Below are 27,498 nucleotides of genomic sequence, written 5' to 3'. Positions count from 1 at the left end.
GGTGTTCGGGTTGGTGATCATCTGCACATGCCAGATGGGACTTTGCTGCTGTTCAAAAGCAATGGCTAGCAGTGCAATGATGATGGTTTCAATTGGGGTACATGGGGCACCTCTCGGTACAAAAGACAGCCAGGTATAAACAGATGACCCAAGCATGCTCCGCATGTTTAGGATAGAGCAGCACCTTCACCCCCCAGGTACAGTCACCATTGCACCACCAGACCTAGAGAACTATGATGAACACTGAGTTGACCTAGCAAGAGACGGGAGGTGTATAAACCTCACATGTACCCCAGAGCAGTATGCGCAAGCAGGGGAATGTTTACTATCTATGTGCAAAGCATGGGTGCCCAAGAAGGGGAAAATGGCCATATCAGGAAGCTAAGAGGCTGGAGAGGAAGAAAATGGAGGAGGACAAAGAAAGGCTTACATGGCAGTTCATTAATGCGGGATTAACGAAAGGGGGTAATGTTGGGAAGCAGGCCCCAAAGAGTTTTCAGATGAGGTGGAGGCATAAGAGTGTTTCGTAGGTGCTTGGGGAGGTGATAGGGGAGAGGGGGCATCAGTAGAAGCTGCATTATGGGTAGGTTATTATATGTTTTGGTATAGAATGCGCTGCAAGTGAAACGCCATCTTAGAAAACAGCAGCCATTTTGAAATTGAGGCCTAATGTCACGCTGCAGCCAGGGTAGTAGGCCCAGGCCCAGAACATAGAGATAAGGGTGCGCATGCAGGTGTGGGTTGCAGCATGGACAGCAGGGGGAAAGACCTAACCCGCAGGGATTCATAAACCTCTCATTGTTTCATACTATTAGCACTTGTATCCCAGAAGGAATACACCCGGCAAGGCCATGAGGGGGACGAGAGCTCCCTGTGAAAAGATATCCCACGAGAAGGAGATCACAAGCCTCTGACCTTCACCAGTCCAAACTGTAAGTTATAGTGCCCAGATACCATGTCCCTAGACCCCAGCATTACAGTGTAGCAGCTAGCCCCAGACCACCAACCGTAAAACTGTTAGATTGCCAATCTATCAACAAGATCACAGCAAAAAGGGGGGTTCACCACATCCTGGATCCCTCTGATTTGTTCTGCAAGGTGTCAAGGGGGGAAAAAAGTGACAAACCTAAAACCAGGGTGTGAAGATTTGGGAAGGCGCCGAAGCGTCTGGGATCGAGCTGGGGTTTGCAAGTTATCGTGACCTCGAAAGTATCCTCTGCGCCCATGTCTGCAGTACCAGATGCACATTAGGCCACAGATAGGGAATGCAATGAATGCAATGATTTGTGCTGGCAATTGCCAATTAAGAGCTTCACGCCTGATGACATACAAAGAAGAACCCCTGTGGAAGAAGACGGACAGGAGAAGCTGGGACCAATGGCCTGAAAATAATGGTACCATTGATGGTGTTCGGCTTGGTGATCAACTGCCCATGCCAGATGGGACTTTGATGCTGTGCAAAAGCAATGCCTAGCAGTGCAATAATGATGGTTTCAATTGGGGGTACATGGCGCACCTCACGGTACAAAAGACAGCTACGTACAAACAGATGATCCAGGCATGCCCCGCATCTTTAGGATAGAGCAGCACCTTCACCCCCCAGGTACAGTCACCATTGCACCGCCAGACCTAGAGAACTATGATGAACACTGAGTTGACCTAGCAGGAGACGGGAGGTTATAAACCTCAAATGTACCCCAGAGCAGTATGCGCAAGCAGGGGAAAGTTTACGATCTGTGTACAAAGCATGGGTGCCCAAGAAGGGAAAATGGCCACATCAGGAAGCTAAGAGGTTGGAGAGGAAGAAAATGGAGGAGGACAAAGAAAGGCTTACATGGTAGTTCATTAATGTGCGATTAACGAAAGGGTGGAATGTTGTGAAGCGGGGACGATCGTCCCAGTCCCCAAAGAGTTTTCAGATGAGGTGGAGGCATAAGAGTGTGTCGTATGTGCTTGGGGAGGTGATAGGGGAGAAGGGGTGTCGGTAGAAGCTGCAATATGGGTAGGCTATTATATGTTTGGGTATAGAATGCGCTGCAAGTGAAACGCCATCTTAGAAAACAGCAGCCATTTTGAAATTGAGGCCTAATGTCACGCTGCAGCCAGGGTAGTAGGCCTGGGCTCAGGACATAGAGATAAGGGTGTGCATGCAGGTTTGGGTTGCAGCATGGACAGCAGGGAGAAAGACCTAACCCGCAGGGATTCATAAACCTCTCATTGTTTCATACTATTAGCACTTGTATCCCAGAAGGAATACACCCGGCAAGGCCATGAGGGGGACGCGAGCTCCCTGTGAAAAGTTATCCCACGAGAAGGAGATCACAAGCCTCTGAACTACACCAGTGCAAACTGTAAGTTATAGTGCCCAGATGCCATGTCCCTAGACCCCTGCATTACAGTGTACCAGCTAGCCCCAGACCAGCAACCATAAAACTGTTAGATTGCCAATCTATCATGAAGATCCCAGCAAAAAGGGGGTCCACCACTTCCTGGATCCCTGTGATTTGTGCTGCAAGGTGCAAAGGGGGAAAAAAAGTGACAACCCTAAAACCAGGGTGTGAAGATTTGGGAAGGCGCTGAAGCGTCTGGGACCGAACTGTGGTTTGCAAGTTATCGTGACCTCGAAAGTATCCTCTGCGCCCATGTCTGCAGTACCAGGTGCACAGTAGGCCACAGATAGGGAATTCAATGATTTGTGCTGTCAATTGCCAATTAGGAGCTTCACGCCTGATATCATACAAAGAAGAACCCATGTGGAAGAAGACGGACAGGAGAAGCGGGACCAATGGCCTGGCATCCCTTATGGAGCAGGCAATACTGGATCTGTAACCTATGTAATCTACGGCACTGTGTGCCTTTGTAACTTGTTGCTTATGCTGTTTTCATCAGTCTGCTCCATGTTGGCCGAGTTCTTTGCTGACATGTATTTTTCTTGGCTGTGATTAAACCTTGTCCTCCTTGCAAAAGGTGTTTTGGGTGTTTTTCTCTAGTGGATTGTATTTTTTCTACATGTGTGTGCTGGAGATCTGCCAGACACTCCTCCTCTTCACAGGGGCTGGATGGCGAGTTATCTTCACTGTCCCACCCTCTGGGGTGTAGCAGACTTTGCGCTCCTCACCTGCCGGGTTGTGCCTGGCATACACATCCCGGGAGGACTTTTTTGATGGGCCCGTACGACTGGGCAGCCTGGCCTGTGCCACCCTCCACATGTACCGCTGGCTGGGCTGTTCTTGTGTCTGCCAAGGCAGCACCTGGTGCACTGCCTGGGCCCTTGAAACTGCTAGGCCCGTCCGGTCTGGCTCCTGGGGGGGAGCAACAGGTACCGTGGCCCAGGGTACTATGTTCTGTTATATTGACTTATACCGCACACCGCTACCACTCAGTGACAGTCTCCAGGGGTGGCCGAGCTGCCCCTAGCATTAGCAGCTCGGCCCTCCGGCTTAATCTCTGATGGGGCTCCCCATGTGCCATCCTGCATCATTTGGTGAATTTGGCCCTGGAGGTCCGCTCGAGGAAGTGACCTGCCCAGGTTGGTTTCTCGTTTCTCTCTCTCCTTTCAAACTGTCCTTTTAAAACTGTCTTTTTGTTTTAAATACTGGATTCTTTTCTCCCCAGCCCAGCCTATTCTTGGGCAGTGGAGCTCTGTCCCATTGTTTCTCTCCCTTTCTTTTCCTCTAAACATTCCATCCAGCCCCACGGTGGGCTGGATGGTTCAGTCCAGACTCACACACACACATGCATAAATAAATAAAACACAAACTACATATTTATTAAAATACTTAATTTATCCCGGTGTCTGCGTCTTTATTTCTAGATGCTCCCTTAGGGGACAAGCATATAGCCCTTACTAGCTAGGCCCTGTGGGGTCACATGCTACATGAAGACGCTACTCTTCAAACTACACCTCATAAATCACTGATCGCTCCCCTAAACCCTACTTCTCTTCTCTCCCTCCTAATCTCCCGCCTCTCTTGCTCCATTTACCTCCTTCACAACGTCTGCTACCCCCACATCCTACCTTTAACTTCCTAGGTTTGTCTCCCGAATACAGCACTCTGTTGCTTTCCAGATAAGTTTGTGCTTTTTTAAAATTAAATTCACGTATACGCACACCCACATATATACATACATGCATAGATACATAGACATACATAAACAGGGCCAGAGCATTTGGGGAAGGGCAGTCAGCTACAGCCTGATTACTAACAAAGGTTACTTTGGGAGTGATATTCTGTTCCTGGGTGATGTTGTTCTCTCTTAATGATCTTGCAATGATGAAAAAAAAGAATGTATGTCAGTGTTATAAATTATTAAAATAGCGTACACTACTTTATTGGTATTAATACGGAGTGCCACTCCCCAATGTCTCCTCTGATCTGGGCACAGTGCTTCGAGATCACACGCCTCAGCAGCCTTGAGCTACCCGGAAGTGTTTACCAGAGGCCCCTCGATTAGTGATTGTGAAGCCTGTGTCCCACCCAGTTTGGTGGAACCGGACACAATATTGGCAGGTTTTGCTTCAAAGTGTATGGCAGTGCTTTGACTTTAGACATCAAGGCAGATTTCTGGCTGCAAGGTATCCATGAAGACTGTCAGGCGACTCCTTTGCCCACTCAGGGACTCTAGTCCTCAGCCCAGCAGGACACAGCAGGCAGACGAGGGAGGCTGAGAGGGTCTCCAAAGACACCCTGAGACATTCTTCTCTCCTCAAGTTTCTGGATAGCCCTGCTGCTTGCCATGATATAGAAGACATCCAGCTATGTGATTAGCTAGATTTCTATGAAAAAATGGAAATTCCCCGCTCATTCTGACATGTGCTCCCTATAGAATCAATGTCTGCTGTGTGAATAGAGTTTAGTTTCAAAACAACGGCATACCCAGAAAATTGAAGAGGGCGTGTATCTTTGCTACTATCTGGGATAATGCAATATATCAACAAATTAAAGGATAAAATACCCCTGTTTTAAAGCCACTCTAACCGCTGCAAATGCCCTCCTCTAATAAGCAAACCCACATGCAAGCCAATATACATATGTTAAACAATATATATATATATATATATATATTCAGTAAAAAAACTTTGTTAAAGGGACGTTATGGTTAAGTTTTGCTACTAAAAACCTATAAAATTCAGTAAAAAAACGTTGTTAAAGGGACGTTATGGTTAAGTTGCGCTACTAAAAACCTATGAAATTCAGTGAAAAAACTTTGTTAAAGGGACGTTATGGTTCAAAGTAAAACCGAAAAACCCCTGAAATTCGGCAGTTATGGTAAGATAAGCAACCATAACTCGCGCCACCGTGCGCTGCTAACACTAACACCCAGGACATCAAAGATGACATCACAAATGTCATTGATGACATCACTGATGACATCACATGTGCATTTACTTTTCATAAAAACTGGGGATTTGGAGGCTGACGCATGAGATCTTCTAGGTGCAATGGCTGCAATCTGTGCAATACAGTGGCTACCTTTGCAAATCTTCAGCAAGCTTCTTCCCCCACCGTGCAGCCCTTTGATCGTACATATACATGTTCCACTCCAAAGCAATCCCACAAGTGCCCATGGCAGACCGGGATGTTTGTACTCTCCTGCCCTATATGAAAACGACCATCCTACTCCCCTGGACTCAGCGCGGCCAGCATATAGTACATTTTCACAATGCCTTGCAGCCCTCTATACCCCCAACACCCTCCCATTTACAGTGGCCAATTCCTTTGTGGCAGTTTTCTGGGGGAGCACTCCCCCGGCTACTGGGTGTTATCAAGAGGTCAAAGACAGGATGAGTTAATAAATACCTCAAGCTGCAACAGGTTAACCCCCAGTCAACCCTGGCCTAATCGGCCGTGAAACTGGACGCCCTCAATGGGACAACCCCCAGAATCCCCTAGCCGCTCACCAATATTTGGATGGTATGCATCCTCCGTGTAAAACCTGCAACCTGCCCTAGATAACCCCCAACTCCTGCAATTGCGTGATAAGCCCTACACTCCCAACCGTTTGTTCCTCACCTAGCAATGGGGTGTAAACCTTGACTTCCCAGGGGAACAGTATAAAGGCTCAAACACCCCCCAACCCTGCAGTTTACACAGGCCTGAAAACCAGGTTGCACAGTTGCTGTGGTCATACTGAGGAAAACTGTTGCCCGAGGGCACCCAGACTTGCTGGCATGGTCACACGGCAGTCACACAGGCTTGGGCCATTGCCAGGATCACCCGGCTTGGTAGCAGCGCTGCCGTGATCACACAGGCATGCTGCTGTTGCTCCGAGTGTTGTGATCACACAGTGCTGCTACAATAAGGGAGTCGGACACAGTTCGCCATTCATGGAGTCTTCCCGCCGTACTAACTGCACTTGCCGGCTGAGGCTCCTTTTATTGGGAGACAGTCATGACTCACACTTTTAAAGGGGCCATCGCCACATTCCTCCTTTTTCACAACAAATTAAATAACAGAAAGGCATTATACATGTTACCCAATTTCACAGTCGCAGATGCATTCCAAATTATTTTGTTGTTTACACAGAACTACATACGCCTCATCGAGCAGTTGATCATAGGGTCAGTAAACACATCACAAGGGAACCTTTATTACATAGACGAGGTGGGAACTCCCCCCATTGAACAACACTGTGACCCGCTACTGCATCCACTTTATGCATGCACCCCATTTGCAGGATTCCAGCTTTACATACCCATAATTACTGGGACCACTTTAAGCACATCATGGCCATGCAGGACGACCGCTTAACATCACACACACCATTATTTGTGGGGAGCAGAGGGCATGACCAGCTCCTGACACACGCTGGGTATCGTGACCACAAGGATAGGCACAATCATAGGGTTGGGGGACCACTCACTTGGGCAATAACTGTTTATTTATCCAGGAAAAGGCTCCTCTCGTCCGTGTGCGGCAAAGCCTCATCCATGGGCGTAATTTTTGGGGGCACAGGGGTGTTTGTCCCCCCCCAACTTTCATGGCACACCATTTTGTCCCCATTCATTTGGCTGGGGCACCGTTTCTTCAGATGTCATGTCCACCCAACATTTTTAGCAAAGTTACTCCACTGGCCTCATTCAGTGATGCTAGGGGCCACATCTGCTATGCAGCAATCAAGTCTGTTCCCGCAGGGTATCCATTCACTTGGGCAATTACATTTTATTAGTCCAGGAGCTGAGGGCACACTTTACGAACCGGCAAAGCAGCACCCAGGGACACGAGGGGCCACATCGGCTGTAGACTCTTGACGGTTGGGCCATCAGCGGCGAGAAACTGGTAGCAGGGTGTCTGGGCGGTTCCATGTAATAATGTTGCCACAAAAAATATCGCCATGCAAAAATATCGCCGAAAAATTGCAGTTTTTTGTGGCGACTTTATTGCATGGAACATGCAGGGGACACCCCCCCAACCCCCAAACTTTTTTTTTTCTTTTTTTTTTTCTTTTGCCCCTGTCCCCATATATATGGTCACCCAAATAATATCGCCACAACCTTTTCCCGGTGATATTATTTACGGCGGCCATATATATGAGGATAATATTACCTGATACCGCCTGGGCCACATTGCGTGTGCGTTCCCCCCAGGCGGCAGTTAGTTTCCTTACTGCAGTGGCAATAAAGTCTGCTTCTTCCCTTGTCAAACGCAGACGTGCGCTATTTGCCGTTCTTTTCCCTTTTTTTTTCAGGAACTGAAAACGTGCACTTTGTAACCTCTTTCCCAACCAGCTCAGATCTTGGAGCACACACCATTCACCCTGCTTTCTTTCAGCTCCGAGCACAGAGCACAACCAATTCCCCTTTCAATTACTTTTTTTTGTTCTTGCAGCTCCTGTCTCGGAGCGCAAAGTGCACACAATTCACCCACTTTTTTCTTTTCTCTGCTCCGGTGGTGGAGCGCGCACAGTCCCTTTTTTTATAAAGCTCCCATTCCAGAGCGTGCCACACCTTCTTTTCCAAGCTCCTTTCATGGAGTACACTCCTACCGCCGACCTCAGTTCAGCAGGCTTGTTGAGCAGCGGGGCACTGCCCCATGGGGCGTGGGAGGCCACGCTGACTGGCCCACGTCTGGAGCCTTCTGACAGCGCCCTGGTGACCTAACCAACCACCACGGGGCTCAAACCCTTCGTCACCATTGTTATGGGGGCCGCCCGTGGACATACGGGCCGTCCTCATTAATGCTGGGGACACAGGCCTGCTACTGTTGCTCCGCGGTCACACTTAAAGAGTGACCACACAGTGCTACTATAATAAGGGTCATTCTGCCATTCATGGAGTCTGCCGCCATACTAACTGCATGTGCCAGCCGAAGCTCCTTTTATTATACAGTCATGACTCTTAAAGGGCGATCACCACACTTACAGACACCGTCCCAGCCTGACACACTTGGGAAATGATCAGGGCTTGTTTCCCGGAGCCCAGCCGTTCCTAATGTGACTCCTGTGATTTAAAATGAGCCCAGGATGTATCTGAGGCATTAAGTATGATAGCTAAACGTCTCTGCTTCGTCCTGGCCTCATTTTCATTATTACTACCTGCATTAATATGCATACTTTTCTGGCAACTGAAATTGTGATGCAGGGTTAGTACTTGCATGACAGGGGCATAAGTGCTGAGTGCATGGGGGAAATGGGGACTGGTTGAACTATGAGGGCAGGAGTGCCATTTTGCCCCTGTGGATATTTTGCATGTTTGTCACCAAAGACGAAGATGTAGGTGCTCTGCTTTTAATTCACTCGGCGTAACAGGGATTCTGTCTCCTCCCTTGCTGGGCTGAGATTTAGTGAAGGGTTGGCATGCAACTTTCAAAATTAGCAAATACTGCTCATGCTCACTTCACATTTGGATCAATATGGCAACTGAACCTTAGTTGCAAGGTGGAAGGAGAGAGCTGGACAGGACAAAGCTGTTTGGCAGGCGCCGAAGTAGGAAGGGGAAGATGGAGATGCTAAAACAGAATGCTGAGGGAAAGACAGTTCAGCTAGTTAGACAAATGTTGCTAAATTGTCATATGTTTAGACCTGCCTGTAAATCCTTTGGCTTTTTTCCCTACTCTTGTTGCACGCTGTCCTCTAAAATGGCTTGTTTTGACCTGGGGTTGGGTATGGCCCCCTCGCTTCGCTCAGTGTGGGAATTTCTGCCCCTGTACCCATAAAATATTTGCCACCCATGCAGTGGAGTGATTGGCAGGGTACAGGGATAGGAGATGGCTCATTCTCACAGTAGTCTTTAAGTGCGGCTTCAGATGTGAAAGAGAGAGTTAACAGCTTGTAACATTGAAGCGTCACTAGAATAATCTTGTTAGAATGCGTAAAGAAGTTAGATGCCCCCACATAAGTAGGTTTTCCATTCTCCCAGAGTCTCTGAAGTTAGCACCTCTCCCAACATTTGGAGGGTTAGCCTATATCCATGTCGAATAGCTTGGCATGCAGCGAAATGTTTGGTTGGTGCCCACAGTAAAATATTCTTAACATCAATCATAACAACAAGCTAGAAGTTTGTGATAATCGCCATACCTACCTTCTTTCAGTGTGTGTGTATGTTTCTTAAAGTTGTGAGGGCGCAGTGATGAGAGGGAGATGCTTCAGGCGTGCATGCTCTTACATTGAGGCAGATTTATTGATTTTAGGGACAATATGATGTGCCCTCATGCGCCTGTTTATGGCCCCCATGCTGTCACCTACAATTGCTTTATTGTTGCACTGGCCAGACGTAGTCCCATATCACTTGATTTGACAGGCAGATAGTCTCAACAGCCATTCATTGCACTTGAGATTCTAGTACAGAAGACTGATTGTAGCAGAGCCAACATTAATTTTCTCCCCTTCCACCATGATCATTTTTTCAATCCATTATTTTGACTTTAGGACTTTTAACGGCAGTCAATAAAGTAGGCTTTGACCTTCATTATCCTTGGCTGCTGAATTCTGTGACTTGGCATAGGTGCATGCCACAAAGTTAATGTTTGCAGAAAGTTGGGATGTGCTAAAATGGCACTGGTTTTTATTTTTTGACTAAGCAGAACTTTGTGTGTGCTGAATTATTTTTAAAACCATATTAACACATTGAAATCCTCCTCAGATTACATTGCACGTGCAGTCCCAAAAGAAACGTGCAAAGAACACTTGTTGAAATCATGGATGCAGAAGTAGGGGCACCATCCAACAAAAGGCAAAAGATGTATAATTTCCATCAAGAGTGGGAGACCGATTTCTTTTTCTCAAGCATAAAAGGGAAGTGTGTGTGTTTAATCGGCAGCGCCAAACAAAAGTAATGTTTAGAGGCATTTTGCAACAATGCATACACATTATGGAAAGAATGTTATTAAAGGAAGCTGTCTGCAATCCCAAAAAGTAGCTGAACTGAAAGCTGCCCTGCAGATGCAACAATCATTTCTTACCTAATCAGCAAAGAAATCAAATGCTGCAACAGAGGCATCCTTCAGATTTGCTAATTCTTTGATGAAAAACAGATGCACTTTTACTGATGGTGCAGTTGTGAAAGGCGCGATGGCTCTCGCGGCTGAGCCAGTTTAAAAAGATTTTAAAAACTGCGCTGAAATATTGTCGGCCATGTTAGATGTGCAGTTCAGTGCAAAGACATTGGCAAGCAGGGTTACTGCACTATAAGCCAATGTGATGGGGCAGCTAGAAACGATCTGAGAACATGCACATGTTTTTCTCCATTCAATGTGATGAATGAGTTGATGCAAGTGATACTGCCCAGCTGGCACTGTTTCTTCAAATGATGCTTGAGGACTTCATCAATATAGAGGAATTCTTGACATTGTTGCCTCTGAAGTCCACAACGAGGGGTGTTGATATCTACAATGAGACCAAGAATTATTCTGGAAAAACAAAAATGCCATTGAATAAGTTGTTGGCAAAAACAACTAGTGGTGCATCAGAAGTAACCAGGCGTCATTCTGGTTTTGTTGCATGTTGTAAAGCAGACCCTGATTTCCCTCCATTATAACACTACCACTGCATCATCCACCAGCAGGCAACTTGTGCCAAAGTGATGGGGTTTGAACATGTAATGGCTCCTGTTGTGGGAATTATTAATTAGAATTGTGCAAAGGCCAAACATCACAGAATGTTCAAAATATTCCTGGAAGAACTTTCTGCCGCACATGGTGATCTATTGCTACACACAGAAATCTGCCAGCTTTACAGGGGAAAAATATTCCGTAGATTTCTTTCACTTTTGCCATAAATCAAAGATTTAATGGGTTCAAGAAATGAAGATATCAGCCAGTTATGTAGCATTTCTTGGCTTCTTGATTCAGCATTTCTGGCAGATGTTACCAAGAAATTAAACACTCGGAACCATGAACTGCAAGGCAAAGGTAAAACCATTGCTGACATGATAAGCGCAGTAAAGACATTTAAGTCCAAACTTAACCTTTTAAACTAACCTTTTCAGTGGAGAAAAAGAAAATGCAGTATTTCTCTTCTGTATTCCAAATGCTGACAGAGGATACAGCTAGTACTGAACTCCTGAACATTGAGAAATTCTGCAATCTCCTGATCAGGCTTAAGGAAGAGATCAGGGACCGGTTCAGAAATGTTGAAAATATGGAACCCTATGTGAGGTTCACCTCCAATCCGTTCATAGAAGTCAATGTGTGTGAACTTGCAGAACAAATGAGTAAGCTGTTTAACCCGAACAGTTTTGCAATGGAAATAGAGATTATCAGCCTGCAATGGAACATTCGGTTGAAAAGCAGACAATCTCACACCGATTTCTGTAGCCTTGTTGATTACAAGGATTACAATAACTTTTGCACAGCAGCATAAAAAGTTACTTATCTCTTTAGTTACACCTAACTTTGAGAATCTGCTTTTTGAGATTTCAACTTCCTCAAATAAAAATTTCGAACCCGTCTGACCAGTGAGCATCTGAGTGACTCCATCCGAGTTGCTTTATCAAGACTAAAGAGCACTGGTGCATAGCATGCAGTGTCAGCCTTCACATTGAATTGTTTTCCTATATTGTGATAGCCTTTTTATGAGAAAACTACTAATAAAAAAGAATGCAATAAAGAGGTTTTTGAGCTTATTAACTTAATCATGAAGGCATATGTTATTTCCCTCTATTTATAAAGGGGAAATAAACAGGCAAATAAATCAGTAAAAATGTCAATGTTTATGAACAGACCCAAACCCGATATCGCCCGCTAGTAGCTTTCCACTATTGACCCACCACTACAAGTAGCTCTTACAAACGTAAAGGTTGGAGACCTATGCCTGAAGCACTGGTGCTTTCTGAAATCCAGGCTCTTGCAAATGCCCAATACCCAAATTTTGCAGCCCTTGACCCGTGATCCTAGTAAGCACCCACCTGTATGTTCCAGGTACCTCCCGGACCACCCGCTAATTGGGGCCCTTTAGGCCATGCCCTATTAGGCGACCAAGCGGGCCGCCGACCAAGCATCGCTATGTCCAACCGAATGCAACAACAGCCCTGCAAATCCCAAACCAGGGAACGCTCTGGGGTGGGACCAATACGACTTGGCCCTGTTGCCACTTCGTTGCCCTGAGCTAAGCTCCCCCACACCATGTGCTCCTGTGCACCTGCAAGGTCAGTTGCTGAAAAATGCTGGAAACACCCACCTCCCCAGCCTGTGCCAACCAACGGTGCATCCCAGGAGACCAACACGCCCATCCATGGTGACCTGAATGGCCTCCACACCAACCACTGGTGTGCCAGGCTACTCCTGCATTGTGCCCTGGGGGTAGAACTGTCCGACTTGGCCATGCTGACAGTACATTGCACAGACCCCAGACCCCCCTTGCACACTGCGATCCCGCGACCTATGAGGTCAACTGCCAGAGAGTGCTGGAATCGTCGCCTCGCCAGCCCGATCCAACCAACGGGGCATCTAGGGAGCCCACTATGCCAAGTTCATGGCAGCCTCATTGGCCTCCACACCAACCACTGGTGTGCCAGGCAACTCCACCACTAGACCTGCACCCCCTCCACAGGGTGTACATTGTAAGTGGTCCTAAGCAACTTAGCCCCTGCAGCTCATCTGTCGCTCTACAGTGACCTCACTGGTCAAATCAACCACTGGCCCACCCTACCGACCATCAAATAACGCTGCCCCCCCTCTTGGGATCCCTGAGGGTGTTTCCGTGCACCGTTTGCTCCCTTACCCGGTGCAGTCATCAGAGCTCCCTGCGCCCAGTCCCCTCTCACAGGCCTTGCCCCACCACCGGTAGCCATACCGCCGGCAACACAGCCCCACTGGCATCCCCTGGCTTGACCTGCCCTAGTGCATTCCCCAGTACTGCAGAGACCCCCTCAGATACCAACAATAAGCCACCAGCCCAAGGCCACCCCTCTGTGCACCTTAGCAACCACTGTGTGCGAGAATCTGCTGTGGGCGTTGACACCACCTCAAACATAAAGGAACACACCATACAATTCCACCGCACAGCAAAAGATTGCCCCCATATATTTTTTTAAGTACCCACTTGACAAAATAAAATGATTCTCCTTTGTCCTTTACACACCCGCCATACACAGAGAACAATTCTGCACCTCCACCAAATTTCCCCCTGACCAATGTTCGCTACGATTCATCAAACATTGTCGGGGCATATACCAACTGCACCTAAGATGTCCATTCACCAGCTCTGTTCAATTCTCGGTGCACCTTGTTCCGAACCAAGAGAAGGTCGCCCCCTACCCACTGTTATCCCTAGCACACAGCAAACTTTACAAATTATAGAAAGAAGTATTCAAACTGCACAACATCCGCTGCTGTCACGAGCCCCCAAAAAACAGGATGGTTGAAACGTGGCAGGAGCAGCCCAAATGCAAGCCCTCGACCAGCATACCACCGCGATACTGATACTGACTTAGCCCTGAAAAGGAACCTGCCAAACCTCCACTATATTACTGAGTGTTAATCTGCTCCCTTTGCGAGGATGATTTGTCTACCAAGATTAAAGAGGCCCAGGGGAAATATAGGGTACCCTTTGAAAACCAAATATGTAACCGTATAAATGTTTAAGCTGATCACCCAATATGTAAGGGTTCAACCAGTCCGTCCTAGTTATTGGCACAAGACACCATCCTGCTCCGCTGTTGATATACAAGGGTTTTATCAACCTTAACCCTAACGACTGCCTCAGAGACAAGCCGTGCTTGAAAACCCAACACCTGACATGCGTTCTACCAGAATAACCTTGAACACAGAGCATTGGGGACTAAGTAGTAACTTCCTAACGTTGATCTGATAAGTGAAGCAAAGCCACTTCAAAAATAGAAATATCCAACCCCACTGAACATGAATGAAAGAGACTTGCCCGCCTGACCAGCTTAATGAACAACCGTGCGTGCAGCCTGAGGTATGCACGTGGTAACCAAAACGCGATGTGTACAAATTTAGCATAAAAGCATAGATGATAAGCCGGCCCGGGCTATACTCATTTATTGTTTAACTCTAACCACCAGGTTGCCAACCGACCAGACCACCAGACACGCTGCACAAGTGTTAAAAGCTTAAATCCTGGGCGGCAACCTAGCGCAGGCTTAAAATGGATACTCACTTTAAGAGGCTCGAAGAATTCAGAGAAACACAGGTCATATAGCCAAAGGTGCACAACATTACCTATTTCCTCCAAAGTACCACTCAGCCAACTTTTCACAGCACAGCTCAAACTAAACAATTGAAGTATTTGTATGCCAATTGTGGGGATTAAAACCTCAAACCTTCCTGTTTTGAAATGCGTGCTCAAGATGGGGGAAAAAATGTATGTAGGAAACAGGCCCAGGTACGAAAATCAGAGCAGAAGCAACAATGCAAGCCATTTGGACCCCAATCGTTGGGCTTGACCCAAATTCCTGCACCACGGCATCTTGCCGCAACATAGTCCTTCGATCAGAGATTAACAACGGTAAATCGGAACCTTTCGATTGACAAAGGAAATAACTAATAATGGAATGCCAAAAAAGATAACACATGGCCAGACCTTGTGACTCTCATTAGAAACCTGACCTCACATGCTCCAACCACCATTCTTCATTCTGGGCCCTCACCTGTGCCATTTAAACAGCGGGACGCCCTGCACCGGTCACCATACCGCATAACTGTGCCCATGAAAAACACTGTTGTGTCAGCCACCTCCTCGCCACACAGTACAGTGGTGTGATCCGGAACTAGACCTCTGATATTCCAGGATTCCCCAACTATGAAACAAAAACCTGACATATGGGCTGATTTACTAGATCAACTGTTTACCTTAATCAACAATCTAAATCAGATTCCGAGATCTTGGAGAAATGCAACACTGATTCCAATATATAAACAAGGACCTACAGAGGATCCAGCTAATTATCACCCTATTGCTCTCCTTGTTCATCTAGGCAAAATCTTTGCATCTTATCTCTTAAAGCATCTAAAAGAATGGGCAAACCAAAACAACAGATTTGCGACAAGACAAACGGGATTTACTCCGAACATCGTCACTAACATCAATCTGTTGCTTCTGAATGTAATCAAGCATGAACTCCACAGTGCATGTTATATTTTGTCGATCTCAACATGGCCTTTGACTCGATAAATCGATCAAAACTATGGATGAAATTAAGGTCCTGGAATTGCCCAAAAGCGATTATAGAGCCGATCATCCTGCTGTATTTGAATACGTCTATTAACATCAGACTTGCAAAAGATGGCACAACGAGCGCATCAATAACAACATCAAACGGCCTAAAACAGGGCTGCCCGCTGGCGGCAACACTGTACAACCTTTATAAGGCCGACTTTGAAAACCATATCAAGGACGAGGCACTGAACCCTCCAAAAGTTAATTTGATCCCAATACCAGCAATGATGTATGCAGACGACATTGTTTTACTCGGTAAAACAATGTTGGGCCTAAAAGTTAGCATACGAAAAATGGGTGAATACATGGACAGTAATGAACTAAGAATCAACGTGAAAAAGACGAAATACATTACATTAACAAAACAGCCGATAAAGAAGAAAAGAGCTCATACCCTATATGTAGAAGTGAAACTGCTAGAAGAAGTATCTACTTTTAAACATCTGGGTATACTCATTAACCAGTCAAAGAACGAAAAGGAATGGACAGTTGCAGTTGAAAGCAAAATGCAACTACTGGCAAGACAAGGCTGTCTTCTGCATAAAAAATATGGTAAATTCTCTTTAAAGCCAATCATGGTATTCTACATACAAAAAGTTATCCCCATAAATACCTATGGCAGTGAGTCCATGATAAATGCAGGAGCAGTGAATTGGCAAAAAATGGAAGCTCTGTTTTGGAGAAAAATCCTGCACTTACGCGTAATTATCCAATATCCAGAATTAGGCATGAAATGGCAACACAATCAATAGCCTAGATAGTTTGGTGGAAACAGTTTGACATTTTAAGGAAAATCTCAGCTGATGAAACAACACCAGCGATTCAAATACTTAGCTCCACCAATAACTCTATGAATAATGCCATTCTGGAATCTTGGATGAAAGCATTAAAAGATCAACTAACCTGAGAGGATATATCCATAGAAATGCTGACACACCGTCCCCAGCATGCCAAAATGAAATTACAACGTAATGAATGTGAGAAAACAATAGAGGACAAAGCTAAATACGCAATGAACATCAATTTTGATAGCGACATCCGAGCAATTAATGAACTTCCCAAATATCTGCAACTATTTCCGGACAGACAAATCCGTGAACTATTTTTAAGAACTCGCTTGAATACTCTGCCAACCTGAGAAAGACTTGCAGAAATAAGACAGATCGCGATGACAGAGAATTACTGCAGATTCTGCAAAGGTGCAGAAATACCAGAAACTTTATTCCATCTAATCATGGTCTGCCCTTTACTTGCACAGAAAATAAGCCTATTCGGAAGCTTTTTTCAGATGGCGTCCTCACAACTTTCCACAGAAACTCGATGGTCATTGATGATAAGCGGCTCGGATAATAACTCTATATACACGCTGATGCAATTTTTAAGAACCATTCTTGAATTAAGTCTAGAACAAGAGAAAGTATAAATTCGACTGTGATTTCTCTCTGAAATCATTGAAAGATAAACTTATCTGAAAGAATGTAATTGATTGTAACAATAAATGAAAAAGTTTGTTTGCAAACTATAATACTAAATTTATTTTTAAAAGATATAATTTTTGTTAATATTTTTGAGAGTCTACCTGCAAGAGAGGCTCCCATCCCACATTCTTTATTCAAAAATGCATTTATTCATTTAAAACAATCAACTCCCACAGGCGATATTTCGCATCTTTTCAGATTCGCAGCCTTGCAATGGCTGCCTGCGATTTACTTTACCAGTTTTCCTATACTCAGCTTGCTCTGGCTATTTCACACAATGGTAAAACAGATATGACAGCGGATGAATTGCAACAAAAGGCAGCTTGTGTTGGACAGAGAGGTGTCTGTACAGAGCGCCACCCAGGGACCCATTTCCACAAGGTTGTACTAATATTCATGATATGTATTCAATGAGGTCTGCCAGATTCCTTCCCAGACAAAGATATTTTGAATGTTTTCTCACAGCTATGTTAGATTGATTAATCTATTCTGAGATGACGGTGCTTGATGCACTTGGGTCCAAATTTGGTGGACTGATGAAGACCCAAGTCAGGCTTCACACAATTCTATCATCACAATGAATTCACAGGCATCCCTCAGCCGGGTTCACATTTGCCCCAGTAACACAGTTCACTTTGCTTAGCTTTCTCTTGGCATCTCTCATTCGGGTTCACATTTGCCTCCACTACGAGCCAAAGACTTTCAACTGTACAAGGTGTTTGATTTGACCCTCGGATGACCACTTTGACAGCTTACACCAGCCTTCCCTATGCCCTCTTGGTATGAGTAGTTTTTATGATATCTGCCAGCGGATTTCCTATTCCAGCGAACATTTTATTTCCGTTCATTGTTATTGCATGACCGCTGTCACTGGTGCCAGTGGATCCGGGACTGTGATGCCAGATTCAGAGGCACCGGCACCGAGGAAGACAGTGTTGTCCATTTTTAGGGATTTTGAAGGTGTTTCCTTTATGCCGGTACTGCCGTTTCCGGCATTCCGCCATGTGCATGCCCGACAACACGTAATCATCTGGTGATTCTGGAATCACGGGTTGCCGGAAACGGTGGCACGGGCATGATGGTAACTGGGAATACTTACCGGCATGCTTGTAATGAGGCCCACTGTATCGTCCCATGAAAATCCTGAGCCTCATAAATCTCAGTCATCATACACTGCTCAATACCATCAACAAAAACTGAAGCTGGAGGCTTATGGTAATGACTAAAAGGATTCCCTTCAACAGTCTTAACTTGGGAAACTTGAACAAAATAGATACATCTCCCAGTCTTAACAAGGCACAGCCGGATAGTGAAAAATGTGATTATACGATCCACCAAAGAAGACCACAAACAAATGTGAAAGCTTGGCAAAAAACAAGCATGCAAAAACAGTGCTGATAACTAAACCCTATCATCCACAGCAAATAGGAGCAAATCTCAGAGGGACATTGGGATATAGGTTCATATAATTCTTCAACTTCTTCATTCTTTAAATCTAGCAGGAAGCAATGGAACATACTTGTGCACAAACAATATTGTGTCTTTAGGCACTTCATTAAAAATCTTTTTGTACATATTTTTCCCCAATATCAAATTATTTTAAATGTCACCGACAGCATATCATACATCAAACATATAAAGGCTAATATATCCTTCCATCTGCACATACTTGATTTATAATGAGTAGTGTTCTTAATATTTGCAACTTACATACAGCTTCACAAATATATATGCAGCACATAAGCAAACTGTCCTACAACATGATAGATACACAATTACAATTCTACAAATATAAATAGAAATTTCACTTGCTAAAATCCAGAGGACGACTATAGTTTCTTTTTATTAGCCTTTTATTTATTAGCTGGCAGTATTGATACATACAGTATTGATACATCATCCTAGAAATATGCTATAATTCAAGCATTTTGAACATACATTTGTTAGGCAATACATGTGTTTCACCAAATAACGCAGAACAATACAAATAGGTAATTCGATAGAGGAGGCATGGTAGAGAGGAATTATGACATATCTCAAGTCAACACGTCAGTTTCATGCGTTCAGCGTGATAACAAATACGCCCTAAAGTAGACACAAATCTCTTCGGGATGGTTGACTGAAGGGAGCAAGGATATATAAATGTCTTCGTTATCGCTTGACCAAGTTCAATCACATCACCAGGTTCATAACGTAGGAGGTTTATGTTCTTCAAATAGCTCTTTTGGCGAGTACAAAATCAATGTGCACAAATCTAGGCTTTACCAGAGGCATTTATCGTAAGATCCCAATATACTCTGCAGCGGGTATACAGGAATTGTAGTTCCAGTCATTCAAGATAACTCCATACAAACATCCGACCAAAGTTTTCTAAAACAGTATATTACCAAATCATATGAAAATAATCTGAGTTTTGCAGTTTGCATACTATACAGTATGCTTCTAAACTAGCTCTAAACGTACTCATAGCAACTGGTGTGCAACCTAGCTACCTAGGAAGGATCTTAAACTGGATTAGCCTAAATGTACAGTTAGGTGACATTTCGTAAGTCTATGTACGAGCTCTTCACCATTTTTCATCATTACTCTCTATACCTATATCCGTTGCTTTCCCTGTACGAGATGTCTGTACAGCCAACTTTAGATTATTTTGGAACCAATGTGCAATGGTTTATTTTGAACTAATGTTGTGCCTAGGGGTTCAACATGAAGCTTACACATGGGTGCATTTCAGGTTTGCTTGTGAAGGTTGACTATTTAGTGCTACAAGCTGAAGATATATACATATATTACAGACTAATTAGAGCATTGTTTTGAATTCTGTTGTGTATTACAGGAAGCTCTAGACGACAACCTGCTTATTGAGGTGTCTAATGTAGGGAGCATATCCAATATTACTCAGAGGACTGTGTCGCTATGTTATAGGTCTCAATGCTAAATCTTTCATGTTACTTTTTGTCAATTTTTGTGTGCCATGCTCAAAGGGTAAAATGGGAAAGGATCCACATAATCAGTAGCAGGCCTGTCGGAATCTCTCACCTGCGATAATAACACTGGGATTTCCCTGAGGGACACTTAGCATAATATACTGCTGCAACACTCTGGGAGTTCACTTTGCCCAGGGCTATGGAGCATTTTCCTGTACAGCAGGGGCCTCATCTAGATGTTCATAACTCCCTTTCCGCAATGGGACAGGGAAGTATACACCCTGGAAATTAAATTTCCGAGATGGAGTATGAGGGACAACATGATTCCTCCTTATTTTGTCCAGATAATTTAACTAATGTAGGCATTGCTGAGCAGGGAGAGTTGACAGACTTGGTGGTTTCTAACTAGGAACCTTGTGACGATTCCCCTCGTATTAGGGTCTCTCTCCTGAACACTCAATCACTTGTGCAACACGCGATTGAATTAGCGGAATCACTGGTTGACTCACAAGTGGACCTTCTTGTAGTTGCAGAGACCTGGCTTCAGGATACGTCCATGCATGCTTCCATCCAGAGGGATATTACCTATTGAGGGTAGATCACTCTGGTTCTAGGGGAGAGGTGGTTGCACTCATTTAGAAGGAAGTTCTTGAAATTCATACAACTAACATGCTGATCCTTGATTGCTGTGAGTTGCTGCTTGTGAAATTGAGCATAGACTCAACCACTTCTGTGAGTATGTTGATCTTATATAGGCCTCCTCTTAAAAACCCAGACTTTGAGGAGCAATTGTTAGCTGCTTTGAGTGATTCCATCTCGTTTGCTCTTGCTTGGTAAATTCAATCGGTGGGCTAATGGTAGCTTGGACTCTGATGCTATGTCCCCTATGAATGCCTTAGGAGTCCTTGGATTCTCTCCACATGTTCAGATGGCCACACATGAAGAGGGCAATATTCTTGATTGGGTACTGACTAGCAAAATCGCAATCTCTCCCATTGCCCTATCCCATTGTCCTTCGTAAAATAATTATTTAATTTCTTTTAATCTATCCATCCCAGTACCCCCTAGTTGTGTATGGGTCCCGACAAGGAAAAAAAAGTCAGGAATCTTTAAAAGGACTCACTCAAAACTCTAGCATCTTTGGTACTCCCTCAGCTTGTTTAGTTGCCCTTTACTACTTGTCTTAACAATTTCACTAGTCAGTTTCAACAGACTATCAGTGAAGCTCTTGATGTTATAGTGCTTGTATGCACACATTTCTAAAAAGGATGTAAAGAGAAATACTTGGTTTAATAATCATCAAGTTATTACTTCAAGGAAAGTGAAGTTAGCACTTGAATGGTCCTTGTGTTGCCACTTTGCTCCCATACAAGAATACAGTGAAGGAACACCAGCAAGTTATTTTTGCAACGTAACAAGCTAATTATAACTCGATAATTTGTGTGGCCAAGTCAAACACCAGGGAACTCCTTACAATTAAGGAATTGGAAGGAAAGTCTTCCCCTACTTCTTAGTTTGAAATCGACAACAGTTGGTGTCAACCTATTCAGGACGAATACTCCAGAAACATTTTTTGTCACCAACAATCTATTAACAATCATCAGCTACTTTTAGAGGAATCCTCCACTGTTCTAGCTGATTTGCCTGTAGATGCTGTTTTACCAGTGCAGGATCAGTCCATGTTCTCCTTTAGACAAGTCTCAGAGAGTGAAGTGTACACTATTATGAAGAACGGGAAACTGACTACTTGTCAAGGAGATGTCGGACCTGCATATATCATGTAAGACTCTTAGATCCTTTATTACCTTTGATCACTAGAGTTATCAACCTTTCTTTTGTTGAAGCTCGTGTCAATGAAGATCTTAAAAAAGAGAACCTGGACCCTGCAATTCTCGCCAACTATAGCCCTATCACAAATGTGCCCTTCCTTTTAAAAATGCTGGACAAGGTTGCCTGTTGCCAATATTAGTTATTTAATAGAAGCTCACAATGTGCTGGGACTAAGAAAATCCAGTTTTCCCATGAAACGCAGGACTGAGACTGCACTATTGGACCTTAAAGCCAACATTGCAAGTATTGTTGATAAGGGCCGTATTGCATTCCTGATGCTTTTAGACATTTCTGTAGCAATTGATCTGGTAGATTATGCAGAACTTGTTATAAGAATAGTCAAAATTGGAAAGTGTTCTGTGGAAGCCGCCTCCTGGATTGAATCATTTTTGGGGCCTGGTCGTACAAGGGTTGCAATGGGAGATTGTCAGGCTGCTTCCATCTCCCTTACTTGTGGTGCACCTCAGGGCACGTGCCTACCCACGCTTTTGTTCAATAATTACACAAAGCCTGGGTGTGATCTTTTGGATGGTTTGGGAGTATCTTACACCAACTATGCAGATGACACACAGATATTATTTGCACTGTCGGGTGACTAGACACATGTGATAATTGTGCCATTAGTGAAACGTATTTGTCGATCCAGTCCTGGATGGCGCTGGATTCTTTTGTGCTGAATTATAAATAAAATGAGTTGCTCATCATTGGATCAAGACCCAGATTAAAGAAATTGGATCCCTGCTATAGCCAATTTCTAATTGCTGATTGTTCCATCCCTGTTGTCCAGCATGTGAAGATGCTGGGAGTCTTCTTTGACTCGCAGCTGTCATTTAATAAACATGCTGCATATCTTTGCTCTTCCTGCTCCTACACTAACAACCTGCTCTGGCAGATTCGTCCTTGTCTGTTAGAGAAGAGTAGAGCACTGGTTGTCTCTGCCCTCATCAACTTGAAGATGGACTACTGCAATAGTCTACTTATGGGTCCTTTTCTGTTAAATATTAAGAAACTTCAGGTTACTCAAAATGGAACAGTTTGGGCTGTATGCGGTCTAGGCAAACAAGATCACATCACTCGAACCAGATGAGAATCGTATTGGCTACCAATTCAACATAGAATTCCGCATAAAGCCCTTACTCTCATTCACAAATGCCTTTCTGGCAATGCTCCACGTTATCTTTTTGAGCCCTAAATGCAGCTCCTTGTACGAGAGGCCTTTCGATCCAATAACGATAAATTGTTAGCTCAGCTGCAGTTTAATTTGAAAAAATATGGCAGAGCCGGTTTTTATGTCTGCCCCCCCACCTCCCTGATGAACGAACTCCCTGACTTACTAAGGACCGTTACCTGTCTGACTAAATTTAAAAAAGCAGTGAAGATACATTTTTTTAACAGAGGTGTTGATTAATCACACTTATGTTGTCCCCTAGGCTTGACCTCTTATGCTCTTTGTTGTTTGTCTTGTGTGAGCACTTGGGCCTACTCCTTTGTAGCCTGGTACAAATAATAAAGGTAAAGTCAAAAAGTAGAAATCAGTGCCGACTCGAGGTTTATTTGTCCTGCAGATTTACACACAATTTTAACATGGGGGAATTTTGTGTTAACAATATTCCAGTATGTGATAAAGCTACTTTGGGAAACCAAATATTATAGCTTGAAAGTGCCCCAATGGATAGGGGTTTGAAATATCTTTAAGTCTCATGCATACAGCCCCTCAATTCCACAGAAATTGAGTAACAATTTTATCCAAAGAGCAAATGCATCGCTCAGCACAATAGGCAGATTAAGAACATAATATCATAGTTTAGGAAGCACCGCCATTTTAAGCAGTGCTATTTTGCCCATCAGGGTGATTGACAAAGTTGATCATCTGTTAAATTTCGATTGTAATGATGTGATCTATTTCCCAATATTCTCATCATGTAGAGTGACATGTGATCTTCATACTTCAATACCTAGGTCCTTTATTGATTGAGGTTCCCAGCGTAGCCTGAATTTCGTGTGACATGTTAAAGGAAATATCTCTGATTTTTTCCATTTTATAGATAACTCAGAATAACACCCAAATGCAATTATATCGGACATAACTGGATCTAAATTTATATCTGAATTTCTAATGTATGTTGTCAGCTATATTAATTCAGGATCATGAGTAAGCAGTAAGAATCTGTGGATGTGGGAATGTCAAAGTAAATCTACCAATGGTTGGATGACTAATGCAAAAAGTAAAGGAAAAGATGTGTGGTTCCCCTACCCAGATGAAATAAAGATGAATAATTGTTACCTACTTTAATTTTGGCAACAGGCCCTGTGCATAGTAGGCAAACGAAAGAAAGAGAAAGTATGGCCCAAACCGACAGTTTCTCATTATATCCAATGAAAAACTTCAGGAGACAGTGTTGAACACTTTCGCAGCATCAAGTGACACTGCCCCTGTCGATCTGGGACATGAGCCTTCTTAAATTTAGGGCAGTGGAACGCCTAGGAATACATCTTGACTGGTCTACGTATATCAGATGTGCTATCAAGGGCTGCAGCCCAGCTGCAAGATCATGAGCAAATATTTTAGTATCCACATTTAGTAATGACAGTGGTCAATAAGATTTACAATGGTCTGGTGGCTTATTGGGTTTGAGTAATAAAATAATCACTGCCTCGCACAGTGTTGCTGGAAGAGCGCCTACAGTGAAAGATTCCTTGAGACCTGTTGTAGGTAAGGAGCAAGAATCGACAGGTATTTGTTTTATAAACTCAGAGAATAAACCATCAGATCTTGGTGCTTTGTTATTGAGAAGAATATTGATAGCTTCTTTAATTTTCTCCAGTGTTAAAGAGATCCTCAGATTTTCAGTACCAAAAGTGGATAGGACTGAGAATGGTATGAATTAAAAACATGTATCATTGTCTTACGGGGAGCTACCCGGATGAGCTGAGTATAACTTTATGTAGTATCAGAGGAATGCTTCCATACTGTCCGAATCTCTAGTTCACATATTACCCCATGGCTGTTTACACCACTACCACATTCTCCACCAATAATACAGTCCTGATCAATCTAGCCAATGATTTACCCGATCGATCTGACTCCCAATAGCGTCTAGCCATGGCTGGGATGGGAAAAGTAGACTGTCATTTAGTACTGTGATCTTGTAGATATTGCAGTCAACAGATTTTATGTTCTCATCAGATATTTTTTAGTACTCTAAATTCTGTGTATATCACTATGCTTCGTATATATGATTTAAATGTTTGCCATATAGTACCTATAAAGGAAATAGAACCAATATTCGTATCAAAGAATAAATGTATATGTTCAAGAATATTAATCTCAAAGGCAGGATCGGTTAGTGCTGCTGCTTTAAATAGCCACAGTGATTTAGTTTGTGATCCAATGGTAATGTTAGTCCAACAGGAAATTGTGTGTGTGGGAGTATACAGCAGGTTGTCAGTATGCCCATTAATTAATTGATTTAGACCTAATCCAGTAGTCTATACGAGACACTATATCATTGACAGAGGAGTAAAACATGTATTCCCATTTCTCTGGGTGTAGGCCGTCCAAACATCAATCCAACCTCTATCCAACATTGTGTCTAATTTCATCAGTCAGATTTAGTCAACATTCTACTAGTGGAACTTGAACTGTCTCTGTTTGTGTGTAGTATCATAGTAAGTTCGCCAACCCACAGTACAGGAACTTCAGGAGCTTTATTACAAGACTTGGTGACATCACAGTAACAATCAGGGTTACCCACATTTGGACCGTATACGTTAATGATTAACAACTCTTGCCAACTCAATATTCCCTAGAGGAGGATGCATCTGACTAAAGGGTCACAAATTGATGCGGTGCATTACAATTTTAAGACGTGTGAATTAGCGTGCGGCCACCTTTATATTGAGGGCAATAGCTTGTGAAGTATCTCTGAGGACCCCATATTTTTAACTTCTCATGAGTTTCTCTAAGTGCATGTGACTGTGGTAGCAATATAACATTTACTACATGGCAATCAATATTCAATAATAAACTACAAAATGAATACTAGGTCATGTTTTTAGTATTGCTTATGATTTCTGATAATTTTTGAGACATTTACTGTCCTGTAGTGGTGTTGGCACAATTAGTGTTACTTTGTGCATTGGAAAAGGGCACCCTTGGTGAAAACAAATTAGTCTTTACCTTGCTTATATAACAGCTGTTCGACTAGTTTTCAGTTCATAATAGGTTGGTATATGTTGTATCTTTGTACATATGTCTTAATATGTTGTTGGTGACTATGAAATAATAACTATGATTACATTGTCATGATAAACAACAACATTGAGTAAATCTTCATTTGAGTGCTAGACTTGGACCTTATTTAAAGGTAGCTTTCCAAGTTGCAGAGCCCTCGCTGTTTGTGTATAGGTTTTATGTAGATCCCACTAATCGGTTTCTGCTTCAAAATAGTTATATGTGGGTTGCCTCATATTTTGTGTTCTATCCTGTGGGAGAGGCGTGTGTCCAAGTCCATCACAAAAAGTTCCCATTGCACTGCAGATCCTGAGAAGGAAGGAAGTGAGACTTCTGATGGTTGATGAGCAACCCCAGAGATTCCACAAGCTAAGACGTCCGAGACACCTGGGGTATCGTAGGAGTGCATGAGGGAAACTGTATTAGGCAGTTGTCAAGGTAGGCAAATGTTTGGATGCCTTTCAGATGGAGAGCTGCCTCAACTGGAACCAGGACCTTTGCGAAGACCCTTCATATGGTTATGAGCCTGAAGGGAAGAGCCCAAAACTGAAATTGAGAATTGTTCGTGAAAAGCCTGAGAAATACCTGTTCCAACTTCCTTATTAGCACATGAAAGTAAGCATCCTGGTAATCCAAGGATGCAAGGAAATACCATTATCATATCAAAGGAATTATTGACCGCAGCATCTCTATTTTAAAAGCCTTGTTGACCAACAAGAGGGTGATAGACTTCAGGTCGAGGACTAGCCAGTATTTGCTTAATGCTTTCATCACAAGGACGATGATGGAGTAATAGATTGATCCCTCCTGACTCAGGGCACACGTTGTGATTGCTTTCCTCTTATCCAGTCTCTTGGATTACGGGGTAAAGATGAACTGAGGAGGAGGAGCCAGGAATTGTGCCATGCACTACAATTTCACAATCTGAAAAAGCCACTGGTCTTGAGCTCTCTTCTGGTCTTCAGATTTATCGCTGTAGAATGGCCTAAGGTTTTTATCCTTTTAGAGATCTCCAAACAACAGGGCCTCTTTAAAAGACATCTTCATGGCTGTAGACATCTGAGAGCCTTCTTCTTGCCAGCCTCAAACATGAATGTGTATTATTCCAGATATTATAGCCCCCATGGTTATGGCCACTGCCCCAACTCCATCAAAGGTAGGACAGATAGGAACGCCACATGCTTTCCTGCCCCCCTAGGATAATCATGCATTCTGATCTATCTCTGATGGCCTATTAGAGATCCTGGAATTGATTAAGGTCTGATGTAGAATTGTAGCAAGCATAGGTGCTGGATCTAAGGGATAGGTGGCTCCCACATACGCCCTCTTTGGGGCTCCATCTACCTTTTGTCTACTTGACTTGATAGAAGGTTTGTATTCCATAGAGGACCTCTTCGTCAGGGTGGAAATA

This window comes from Ambystoma mexicanum, chromosome 8 (assembly GCF_040938575.1).
Source record: "Ambystoma mexicanum isolate Mex_15411 chromosome 8, UKY_AmexF1_1, whole genome shotgun sequence".
NCBI classification, from domain to species: domain Eukaryota; kingdom Metazoa; phylum Chordata; class Amphibia; order Caudata; family Ambystomatidae; genus Ambystoma; species Ambystoma mexicanum.
Note: the sequence above shows the minus strand (reverse complement) of the source record.